The sequence below is a fragment of the Canis aureus genome, chromosome 34 (genome assembly GCF_053574225.1).
Source record: "Canis aureus isolate CA01 chromosome 34, VMU_Caureus_v.1.0, whole genome shotgun sequence".
Classification (NCBI taxonomy): Eukaryota; Metazoa; Chordata; class Mammalia; order Carnivora; family Canidae; genus Canis; species Canis aureus.
In genome coordinates this window covers 22,095,948-22,108,683 of record NC_135644.1, presented here as the reverse complement: position 1 = coordinate 22,108,683, position 12,736 = coordinate 22,095,948, and the positions used below count along the sequence as shown (strand labels likewise).

General features: G+C 36.4%; 1 long non-coding RNA gene across 3 annotated transcripts in view; it reads right to left on the bottom strand.

Annotated features, from left to right (window-relative positions):
• Nucleotides 1-12,736, bottom strand: part of LOC144304840 (uncharacterized) — a 261,780-nt gene that overhangs the window by 170,390 nt on the left and 78,654 nt on the right. For 2 of the 3 annotated variants that reach the window (XR_013371829.1, XR_013371828.1), the window contains exon 3: nt 5,382-5,486. The exons of the other annotated variant lie outside the window; for it this stretch is intronic. This is a non-coding gene — a long non-coding RNA (uncharacterized LOC144304840). The remainder of the gene's footprint in view (nt 1-5,381; nt 5,487-12,736) is intronic. 3 annotated transcript variants of the gene reach the window in all.

Here is a 12,736-nt window from a genome sequence, read left to right as displayed (position 1 = left end):
AGAAAGTCCACTATCAGAGGGAGCACAGTATAATGGTTTAGAAGATAGATTCCAAGCCAGATTCCAAATTTTGAGTTTTTTGCTTTGCCACAATGAGCTCTGTGACTTCAGACAAATTCCTGGACCTTTATTTCCTCATTTGAAATAAAAATGACATGAAATTTTCTTTGAGGGTCAGATAATTTGGTAACATATATATTATCTATAGAAGATGTAAAATATAATAGTATATATATATTTCTTATAATAGTGTCCAGCTTATAGTCAGTGCTCAATAAATATTCTCTATGATGTCAAGTATTATTATTACTATTATCACTTATATTCACTGCCTATTAGAGACAAGACAGAAGCACAGGCAAGATTTAAATACTTCACATCCATCACTACATGCTTTGTTCTACAAATAGGATGCATGGCATAGGGCCAAATAATAAATATATGTGCAAACAAGAAATGGAATACACATGATATAGTTTGAGGGATGTAACAGAAGCCTTCTTACTCAAATTTGCCATCCTATCTATATGAACTTGAGGAAGTCACTTCAACTTTCTGGGACTTGATTTTCTCATCTATATAATGAAGAGATTGAAATAGATGATTAGGAAACTCTCTGAACTCAATGATATTTTTCCCGTCATCATTCAGTAACAATTTCCATTTTTACGACTCCATAATGCAAGCTTTTTAAAACCCCAACATATAAATGTCCCAAACAAGACATCCATAACTCCTTAGTCTGTGCTTTGCTTTCTTGAGTTTTAGGAGAGAAGAGCATAAGAACAGCAGTATGACTTGCACATAAAGGGAAGGTGAGCAGACTTCTAGAATACGGGGAAATTACAGAAACACACTTATAGACTGGGGACCCCTGAGCATAAACTACACGTGCTTCCCATCAAACCCAAGAGCTGGCAAGCATTCTTGGATGTTAGAAATCTCTCAGCCAATTCAGCAAAGAAAAGAGACATTGAGCAAAAAATGCTAAGTCTTCTAGAAAACCAACTGTGATCCTGAGAATCGTAATAACATCTTTCTAGCTGGAGCAAAAGATCGTAAACAACAGAAAAAGGAACCAGACCTACTTTTTCAGGACCAAATTCAGTTGTGAAAACCATGTTGTGAAAAGACTTGAGTAGAAAATACCCCATGTTTTCAGTAAAGAGAGAAGAGTCCAGCATCACCTGTGTATAAAACAAGCCTAATAGTTTGATAGATTCAGTTTTCTAAATTACTTGGAATGTTTCCTTCCCTTGCTTTTAAGTTAACATGACGAAAATAGACACAGAGAAGTACATGCTTTCTGTGATGACAGGTAAACATATGCTTTATCCTTTCCAAACATAGAAGCTTGTACAAGGCAGAAGCCTGTACTTCTTGGGAATGAAGGCACATCAAATGGCAGTAGAATCTAGTGGCTAATTAGGCTCAGATGTCATACCATTCTGGGTTTGCACTTTGGCTATGCTATTGTTCTACTTGTGTAGACAAGTCATCCTTTCCCTTGAAGACTCATTTGCTTATTGGAAAAATAGAAATAATAATAGAATTGTTGTGAGTAATAATCTGACCTGATGCTTGTAAAAGGCATACAGCAGCTGGCACTAGTAATTCATTAGGAAAAGTGGTAGCAGTAATATTCAATATTTTAACAACAATCTTTCAGTTTATTGAGAAGAATAGTCAAACTGCTTGTTTGCACTTACCAATGTTCTCATTAAAACCTGCACTCTTTCAAAATTATCTCAACTTGCTGAAATGAGGGATTAAAATCAACAAAATGAAATTTAACAGAGATAAATTAAGGGCTTCCCAGGAGATTATTATAGGGGAGACCTGAGTTTTCTTCATAGAAAAGAACATGAGAATGTGACAGAGCAGCAAATTCTGGCTGCATTAAGGGGATGTGGTGTCCAGATTAAAGGAGGGACTGCTCAGACATGTGAGGAGGGGATCAAGTCTGATGAAGACTTAGGAAAGAAGAAATAAATGCATAGTAGACAGCTTTGTCCCTTAATAGTTAAAGTGATGTCACATTTCAAAGGGAGAATACTAATTCTGTACAATTCCAGAGGCAATAACCTTAACTAATAGAAGAAATAAAGAGGAAGCAGATTTTCCCACGTGCAAATTTATTAGTCAGGGTCTAGACTAACCTGCTATAACAAAGAACCCCAAAATATGGTGGCATTAAATAAGATGGGATGGTCTATGTTAAGAAGATGGCCTAGGGCAGTAGAGAGCTTAGCTTTATGATGTCGTTCATGTATTCGAAGTCGGCAGTCAACTTAGCCATCTTCATCATATGGCTCCATTTCTAAATCTAAACTTGTCACCATGTCCCAGCTGCCAGAATATTTAGGGTGAACACCTTTGTCTTAAAAGAGATGACCTATAGGTTGTCAATGTGGTTCTCTCTAAACTTGATGTCTTGTGATATAAAAATGGCCCTTCAATAAGCTCTATCTACTTCACACTCTGAATATGCTACTGAACACACTGTTGAATGAAATTCAAAGGTGACAACTCTATATCCTGACATCCTATCCCTTTCTTGTTTCACTGGGGTATATGGCTCTATCCTTAATTCTTCTCAGTGCAAGTACTACATTTAATTCTTCATCATAATTCAGAGGGGTATCTATTTTTAAGATAAATATAAGGGAAATGTTAATCAAATTTCAGACCTCAACTCAACCAAAACTCATGATATTATTCATCTAACATTTTCTTAATGGCAATTAAGTAAGGATATAAAAACAAGTAATTAGATTGTTTTGTAGCATATATTTAGGTTTAAAAAATCTAAAGCTACTTCTCTAACTCTTAAGTTATATGAGTAAAAAAAGGATCTATTTTAAATATATATCTATTATAACCCCTGATTTTAAAAACAGGTAAAAGTTTCCTCCAATGAGATTAATCAGTTTTTATTGGGAATAATATGTAAAGGAATTGGAATGTTAATTCAATTTTTGTGTATTGAAGTTGTTACTTTATAATAAAGACATGAATTAAGTCAACAAAAGTCAACAAAACATTGACCTAATCAGATTATTAAAACATAGTCTTAGAAAGCTGACTTTAAAACTACAAACTGGGGCAGCCCACATGGCTCAGCGGTTTAGCGCCGCCTTCAGCCCAGGACGTGATCCTAGACCCGGATGGAGTCCCAAGTCAGGCTCCCTGCATGGAACCTGATTCTCCTTCTGCCTGTGTCTCTGCCTCTCTTTCTCTCTTTCTCTTTCTCTTTCTCCTCTTTCTCTTTCTCTCTTTCTCTTTCTCTCTCTCTCTCTCTCTCTCTCTCTCATAAATAAATAAAATCTTAAAAAATAAAACTACAAATTAAATTTGAATTAAAAGTATAGATGTTGAGGTGTCTGGCTGGCTTAGTTGGTAGCGCATGTGACTCTCAATCTCAGTATCATGCGTTTGAGCCCCATGTTGGGTATAGAGTTTGCTTAAAAAAAAAAAAGCAGAGTGTCTCTATGAGATGTTTGTAGAAATTAGATAAAATGGTAGTTGCTGCCCCCAAAGCAAAGGTATGATCAGCTAAGACCAGGCTTGATTTAGAGTTTCATCCAGATCTTCAAGCAGTCAATTTTGGGCAGTACACAAACTGTACAACCTTACACAGCAGCCCTGAATCAGTTTTTCGGTCAAGCAAAGAGTTAAATTAAATGTAAAACTTTTCATCAAAGGATTTGTGTTGTTTCTAATTGAGTACATTTATTCTCCTCCTAATGTAAAATAGAAAATTGTGGCAAATAAGCAGGATTGCTACCTGATTCATTTTTCAAAGTAATAGCAAATCCAATAAGAATTTTAAAATAACTCAAAAAGATAGATTCTTTACCACCTACACCAGTTAGAGAAATCTTTATTCTCACTCAGACTTTAGTTTTTAAGAATTGGGTTTGTGCTATGAAATTTAAACTTTGGTAAATATTGGGAAACTTATTCTTAGCAATTATTTTGACTATTTTCTTACAATACAAATTAGTTTACTCACATTAAATCCATACCTTTCTTCTGATATACTGTATTGGGAGATGAATTAGATATATTCGCACTTGAATTTTAAAAGCTATAAGACGTGTGTGTATTTACGTGCATGTACACAGGCACAAGAATTTCTCTCTCTTTAGAATAAATATTAGAGAAAATTTGTCATTTAGTGTTAGACTCAGAGCTAAGTAATCTAAAAAAAGATTTATTTCAAATAAGTCACAGGGATATAAAGTACAGCATAGGGAATATAGTCATAACATTGTAATGATTTTGTAAGGTGACAGATGGTTACTAGACTTATCATGGTGATCATTTCGTATTGTATACAAATTTCAAATCACTATGTTGTACACCTGAAACTAATATTGTATGTCAACTATATTTCAATCTTAAAGAACCAAAAAGTTATATTGCAAAGATATAGGTGAAATACAGTACTAAAAAAAAAACCAATAAAACATTATTTCTAAATAAGATAGACAAGTGTTTGGACTTGAATTAAATATTTTTTTAGAATTTTCCAATGACATGACTGCAAATGACATGTTCACTTTTCCATTGTTCATATGAAAATATCTGAAGTTCTCAGGAAAAATTGTGCTTCATGTGTGATTAAATGGATTTACTTCTAATTCCATTTACTTTCACAAAATGCTAACATTAAAAGAGAGAGCAAGGCGTTAGAAGCTGACAGGAAGTTTAGTTTTCAAGTAAAATCATGGGATTGGAGCACATGCTCGTCTACACCATGATCACTGGCATTTACAGGGAGAAATTTGTGCAATGGGCAGGAAGATTATTGCTAACGCCTTCCAGAGATCATGAGGCTTGCATTTAACAAACATAACTTTATCCTTCCCAAGGCCAACCTCCCAAGATTTCTAAGAGTCAGGATATAGCTCCATGGCAATTAGGCTGGGGATGCAGGTTATTGACTGACGTACCATGAAATACCACCAGGCCTTAGAAGGATGGCTCACTGCAGAATGCACTAACTAAACAGACAATTAATTGGGACAGTAAGATTTCCATGGCAAATTGTAATATGTGATTTACGCCATTCATGTATCTGCTGCAAACACTCTAATGAAATGGATTATTCCCTAACACTAAAAAAAAAAAAAAAAGAAAAAAGAAAAAAAATCGCACACTGCTAAATCTCATATGAAAAGTGCGGGACTTATCTCTACCTGTGGCCTTAGAATTTTGTTCCTTAGTCTTGCTTAGCAATCTTCATGACCAGTATTTGACTTCCATTCAATATTTAATGTACATGCTGATATTTTTGTCTCCACATCTCCCTTGTAGGACTTAGCCTGACAGCTTTTTCTGCACAAGAATGCCTAAATGAATGGCACTCGACTTACAAGGGGAAACGGGTAATCAAAGTGTCTACAGAGCTCCTCTTATTTGCTTCCTACCCCATACCGACCGACTCTTCAGTTCCGTAATTGATGTCTTCTCCTGGTAACCTAGGAACAGGGAAGGAAATGTACAGATGTGGCCACTTTAACCCCTATCAAAACTCCCACTTTGATGTATTCTTGAGTTTATTCCTCACTTCTTATGGTGGAGAGAAGGAGTTCAACACATGACATTTTCCCCTGCTTTCTACCGTTATTGGCAGATTTACAGAAACAGCCAGGACTAGTCCACGGCAAAGTGAAGACTGAAGCCAGGGCCCTCTCACTACCTGACAGCAGAACATTGCCAAGTAATGGAGCTCATCACATTGATCCTGGCTGAAGAAAGAACACCCCCGCACCCCAAGGTCCACCTGTTGGGTTGGACTCTCACTGTCCCAGTCCCAGACTATAGACCTTTCCTTCTGTCTCTCTTACCAAGCTTTTCTACTATATCTCATGTACCCTTTGGGTTCTGATGTAATGCTTGCTAATATCAAAAATCACTTCACACCACAGTGCTAGGGATTTGCCATAGTTTAAAAGTTTTATCTTTCCTCTGGGACATCAAAACTTCTAGGAAGACTTCCAGGGATGCAATTTCCTAGCTGTCAGTGTGAATGCCTAATGACAGGAAATTTCCCCCAACCAATAAGTAAGTCAGGATGCTGAGAGTGACATTTTGGGTACTTTAATGGCTCCTACTCCCTATGCCATGGCCCGTATTAATTCTGCTTTAATGAGCTCCATGCCAAACGCTATGCCAGGTATATTATAGATAAGACCTCATTAAATAACCTACCTGTAGGGTTGGTGCTGACCCAGCAGCATGCAAACAGTACTTGGTGCTAAGTCTGACTTTCCCAATTCTAGGCTTCAAAGTTTTTCTCAGCTGAGTGGCTTAAGAATCATTCATTCCACAGAAACTTTGTGGGCCTTTTATAGCCTATGCCTGAACTGGTTTCTACTGATTCAAAAGTAAATTACACATGATTCCTAACTTCAAGGATTTCATGGTTCAGTAGATACAGATATATATGTATATGTGATATTAAATAGTACAGATTATATAGATTGCATAGATATTATGCATATATTATATTACATAGTATATTCTTATATATTATATACATATATATATATTATTATTATAAGGCAGGTTATGGAATTACTCCACGCAACCTCTCTTATAACTCTCCCTGTGTTAGTGAGATTGTTTGTTTACTTGTCTGCTCTCTACCCACCCCCATTCTCCTTGTGGCCCAAGATCATGTCTTACCCATCTTTGTAACTGTTCTTACCTAACTTCAGGATACAACACACATTAGATAAGAAAGGTAGGTTTATCATTCCATATTATGGGTAGAGAAACTGATACTCAGAGACTTTGAAGGTTTATTCAAAAAAGAGTAAGATTAAAGATGAGTTCAAATCTAAGTCCTTTGGTAACCAAAAAACCTGTTTTCACCTCAACATGATCATTGATTGACATTCCTTTTCAGGAGTCAACCTGTTAACAATGTTTGTATAGGCATGAATTCTAAGCACATATACCTACGGTCATTTCTAGTAATCTAAATATCACCCAAGTGTAAATTATCTACTTCCTGGCTTATCTGTTAGAAATGATTGCTATCAGAGTGGCTTCCATTTGCCATCTAATACATTTCTGAGCTTTTTCCCTCTTATTATGGCTTGCACAGGAAATGCAAACTACTGAGATTCCAATATGAGCCTAGATACAATATAATTTAAATAATAAATCTAATACACCCCACCCATTGCCAATTGACAGAATGTCATCTAAATTTAATATAAATGGCTTTGAACAGATGCACCCCTGCATTAACACAGATAATTTAGAGTTTACTGCACCTACTTTGTTGTAATTTACATTCAGAGATTCTGCTTTGGGTAGGGGTAATAGAGAATATTGGTGTGTATTTTTCTCTCTGAAGCACCCCACCTCCAGGTGATACTTTGTAACCTTCACTCTTGGAGACTCAAAAACTCATGTAATCTTGGAAGGTAAATCTGGGAATGCAGCCCTCTCTGTTCAAACTGCCATGGGATGATGCCATTCTACGAGAAGGCTTGCTAGTCATCTACCAATTGCAAAGCTCCCAGGTGAGCAGTAGCCTCTTTCCAAACAGAGCAAATTTAGCCTTGTCACAAGTGACCATTCAGTCAGGAAATCATTCTCTAGACTTTATAGACATTACTCATGTGATTTATTTTTCAACATGCCAGCTCCCAGGTATGGCTGCAAAAGACTAATCAAAACAAAGTTATAAAAATTAAACATACAGAGAGAGTGATAAAGGAAAGAAGTTGGAAAGAAGGAAGAAAGGAGGGAAGGGAAAGAGGGGGGAAGGAGGGAGGTAGGACGAGAGAGGAATGAAATAAGCATCTGGTGACTTTAAACAAACAACCAAAAAAATAATTTTCCTTCCATTTCTTTTATCAATTTTTTCCCTATTCCATCCAGATGGAGAGCACCGCAGGACACCCTGAAGGTAGTAGAGGTCTCACCAGCACAGTGCTGCTCTAAAGATCACTGGTGGAGTTTTCATGAAGACTTAAGAATTCACAAAGTCTTTTTGTCCCTTCAGAATAAAAAGTACAGTGCACTTGACAATGAACCTGTCATTTTAAACCTTCAGGGTTTTAATCTTATACATAATAGAGTTTGGAAATGAACCGATTGTATAGTTTTGCCCAGAATTCAGATTTATATTATGTACTCCCACAGACATCCTAAAAGGTACTAAAGTGACAAGTTGTTGATGACATATATTAATACAGCAGTTCGAATAGCTATCTGTATTATGCAAAGTGCTCCAGTACACTCCTGCAAGGACTCGTCCCATTCAATGCTAGAGACAAGCAGTTAAACATAGATAGGAACCCAGCTGATTAATCATCATCTTGCCCTCACTGAGAAAATTCAGTTATCTCAAGAGACAAGCACATGCAAATTTTGGAAAGAGAGAGACAGAGAGACAGAGAGAGAGGAAGAAAGAGAAAGAGAAGTATATATTCAAGGTTCTTTCTAAGGCTATATATTCAGGATGAGATAATTGCCCTCCTACTACATGGTTCTGAAGATTACATAGCAAAGACTAAATAACTCCAACATATATATTATAATCACATACGGCAAGTTGTAGTCATTAATTGGGGAATAGAACAAGTAGAGTATATAGCCATAAAAGAAAAAGACAAGATAAGAACCATTAATTAAGGAGTATTTAACCTCCTTTTACATCAGCTGCATGCAAAAGTACCCCAAAACTAGTAATATTTTAGCAATTTAAACAAAATCATAGATAAAAGCTGCAGCGTCAGGCCATGTAGCCCTTTATTTTTAATGTAGCATTTGTTCAATTTGGAACTAATTTTTTTTCCTCTCTTTAATGTTTGCAGAAAATATCCAGTGGATCATTTGAGAATCTGGTTTGGCTCCTCCACCCCAGTTAAGCAAGCTGACAGACCCAGCACAGTAAAATGTTCTAATGTAATGATATACCACCGCTTCTAGACCCAGTGACAAGATGAAAATCCAAGAACGCGCATAAAACACCCATGAAGAAATGACAGAGCTTGAAGTCAGTTTGAATAATTTCTGAATCATAAATTCACAAAGGGAGGAGGGAGAAGAAAAGAGAAAAGGAGAAGCTAGGAGGAGGGGGAGAAGAGAAGGTGAATGGCTCGTTCCAACCACCTCGAACACTAAATTTAAGAGTTTTATGCACATTCATATTTCCTACTGACAGGACTCCAGGTATATATCAACTGACCCACAATCACAGATGCATTAGAAGCTGTGCTTCAATTGTGTCGAGAGGGGAGTGTGTGCCCAGTTTGGCAATCATGCATTTTTCACTTTGGCTACATATATACTTGTCATATGCACAGTTGTGCATAATGGAAAACATGCACTGTTCACAATGGCTTCTTTCAACCTTCATTTGCTTTCCTGAGATATCCACTGCCTGTCTTTGCTCCTGCAGAACGTCACCATTTGATGGGAGCTCTGTAAATCTATATTTAGTGACTGAGATACACCCTTTTCTCCCAACACCCTCAGGACAGCTAAGATCAGCACTTCTGTTAATAGTTTCCAGGTTTGAACTCTGTGGAACTAGGCTACCCCCGGAATTTACTTTTCCCTACAAACAAATAAAGCTTGAGGAATACTACAACACCCACCCTTTCTGATTGGCACATCCAGATAGAAACTCCTTTGTACCTTTGACTACTCCCTTCCTTCTGGTCAATATTTAAATTGGAATTTAAGATTGATACACTATTAAAGATATGATTTTTAATTAAAAAATAGGAAATATAACATAATGGTACTTCACTGTATACATCCAAGAGGAAAGCCTGCCAATGGCCAAATATAATGTTCCCATAGGTAGGTCTCACCTGGTGGGTGGTCCTTCATACCACTATGCACGTAATCTGCTCAGAAGGCCAGTCATCTCCCCCTCTAGATTGTAAACCTCTTAGCAGCAGAAGCCAAGCACAGGGTTTAGAACATGGGAGATTTCCATAAATGTCTACTGAAAAAACTGAAACATCAGTGGCCTCTTCATGTATTGGAGTCTGACTCCATTTTTGCTTTGAAAATAAATGTCAGAAATATAATTTCTGCAATGCTCTCATTTTCTGAAAGGGATCTGATTGTAGACACAGGAGCTTTTCTCTAGAAGCAAGGGATGGACAGCTTGAAAAAATATTGACTTAGAGTGAATATTTAGAATCACATTAAACATTCCTCCCCCAGGAATATCAAGTTAATTATTGATAAATTGATAATTGTCACCATCAGGCTCAGTGTCCAAGAGCCCAAGTTCTCTTTCTTGGTGACCTTCTACATCAATAGCTATTCAAATGTTCAGGTAGCTTCCATTTTAGGTTTTATTTATTTTGCTCTACATTTTGTCTCCTCCATAATAGAGCACAATGTCATCCTTACCTGCACTGTTCCACAAAGGTTACCTGGCACACATTATAAGCACGTGGCCTGTGAACCAAATATAGCACATAGCTGTTTGGTTTGGGCTTCCAAGTGTTTGAAATGTGTGGATTTCTTTAGATAGGAATACATTTTCCAGTTTGCAACAGTTCTTACTAATCCCTATTGTTTTTACCCACATGTTTACAATTAATTTATTGGTCCTTGTAGGCAGTTAAGCTCTACTTAGAGACTGGACTTCCCTGAGGCAAGGAATGAATATTCTTTATTATATATTATTTACTCCACAATGGTCTGTTCCTTCACTTAACTGATTTAGTTTATCACTAAGTTTTTCCAGGCATTCATTCATTCGGTGTTTATTTAGCTTCTTCTAAATGCCAAGTACTGTCCTGGGCACTGGTGACAATGTAGTAGTGTCTGCTGGTATGTCTGCTCTCTCTCTAGCAATGAGAGGGGACATCAAAAATAAATAAATACATCTCAAGTGGGGATAAGTATTATGTATAGAAAAATAAAGAGGAAGGAGCTTGAGCGAGACAGGGGATGGTATCTTCGACAGGGTATCAGGGACATTCTCTCTGACAAGTAACATGTTAGCACACACCTGAATAAAATAACTATGTAGATATCTGGAATACGAGCTTTCCAAGCAAACACAGATCTCTTACAGAGAGCTACCTTGTGTAAGAGCTTCTACCTCCAGCAGACCTTTTTTGGTTTTCTTAGCTAAGGGTAGAAAAAAATTGATAGGGTTTTATGCTTAATTCTATCAGTATTTTTTGCATTTGATTTTTTTTTAAACCGAGTAGGAAACAAATGTTCAAACTCTTTCATGATTACAACTTGACTTGATGCTTCTGTTAATCACTGAAACAATGGCAATAGAATTTAGCTATTCAGGAGGAAAATGTCTATTGAAAAAAAAAGCTACTTATAAAAAAATCCTCTCGCCAAAACTCCCAAGGTCACTTCAAAAGCAACAATAATGATGAGCAGATGAAGGCATGATGATGTAAAAAAATCATATTCCTTTAGTATTTTTTTAAAAAATACAATAAATGAACATTCTGTTTAGTCTTTTAAAAGGAGTGATGGTTATAAGTGAGTAATTAAAGAAATATAATTGTAGTTGTTATAAATACACATTATATTTTTTTATATATCTCTTTTGAACATTAAGAAAGTTACAGCACTAAGGAGTATGGGGTTTGTCCAAGGACACAGAGCCATTTATTAGTCAAGCTGGAGTCTGAACTTAAGGTTCTTAACTTTTAGACTAGTACTCTTAACTGTTCTACTAGTGAATTAGAAAAATTAAAAACTGGGGGTGCCTGGGTGGCTCAGTCAGTTGGACTTCTGCCCTTGACTCAGGTGGTGGCCTCAGGGTCCTGGGATCAAGCCCCACATCAGTCTCTCTGCTCAGCGGGGAGTCTGCTTCTCCCTCTCCCTCTGCCCCTACCTCCTGCTCATCTTTCTCTCTCTCAAATATATATAAAACCTGAAAAAAAAAAAACTAATATTGAGACTTGTTATTTTTCATGTTATGGGCTAATATCCAACAACTGCAAAGAGTCCAAAACTTTTTTAATGTATTCACCATGCTTTGCACTCATGACTAGAGGAATGCGAAAGCATGTTTTATCAAAAAGGCCATTTTTCTCAATATTAATATGGTTGTCACTCTCTAAACCAAATACCCTGAGCTACAGTTTTTTATTGTGAAGAGCTAGATTAATTTAGGACCTTCACAAATGCTTTAAAAAGGCACGAGTAGGGCCTGTTGGATTAGAAGGATGATGTCTTAAGAATCCAGACTCATTAGGGTGGAGTCTAAACCCTGTTCTCAATCTTTGCAGATGGCAATCACAGAAAAAAGGAATCTAAATATCTGCCAGCTGGCTAAGCTTATGCAAAATCATTGGATTAATAAAGCCAGTCTGATTCTCAGCTTTCGAATGTCTGTTAATCATTTTACCACTATAAGAACAGTCATCAGTGATTTCTTTGCTCATCCTATTTTTAAGTGAAAACCATTTCTATGAACTAATATTTTAAAATATATTAGTTGAGAGTCAGTTAAAAAATAGCAATATGGAAGTAATTTTAAACAGTTCTTCAAATTAATTTGGTTTCAAGATTAACCTAAAATAGTTTAGCCACTTGTTTTGCTTAGCCTAAAATTAAAATATTGATTACTAAAAATTTCTATCACCATGCAAGACATTATCTAAATATGCCATATATTTTATTATCAACATAATGGCATGCTGTTACTCTTAATATCATCCTCACTACTGGTATAGATTGTCCAAACCATGAGTTTGAATTTCTG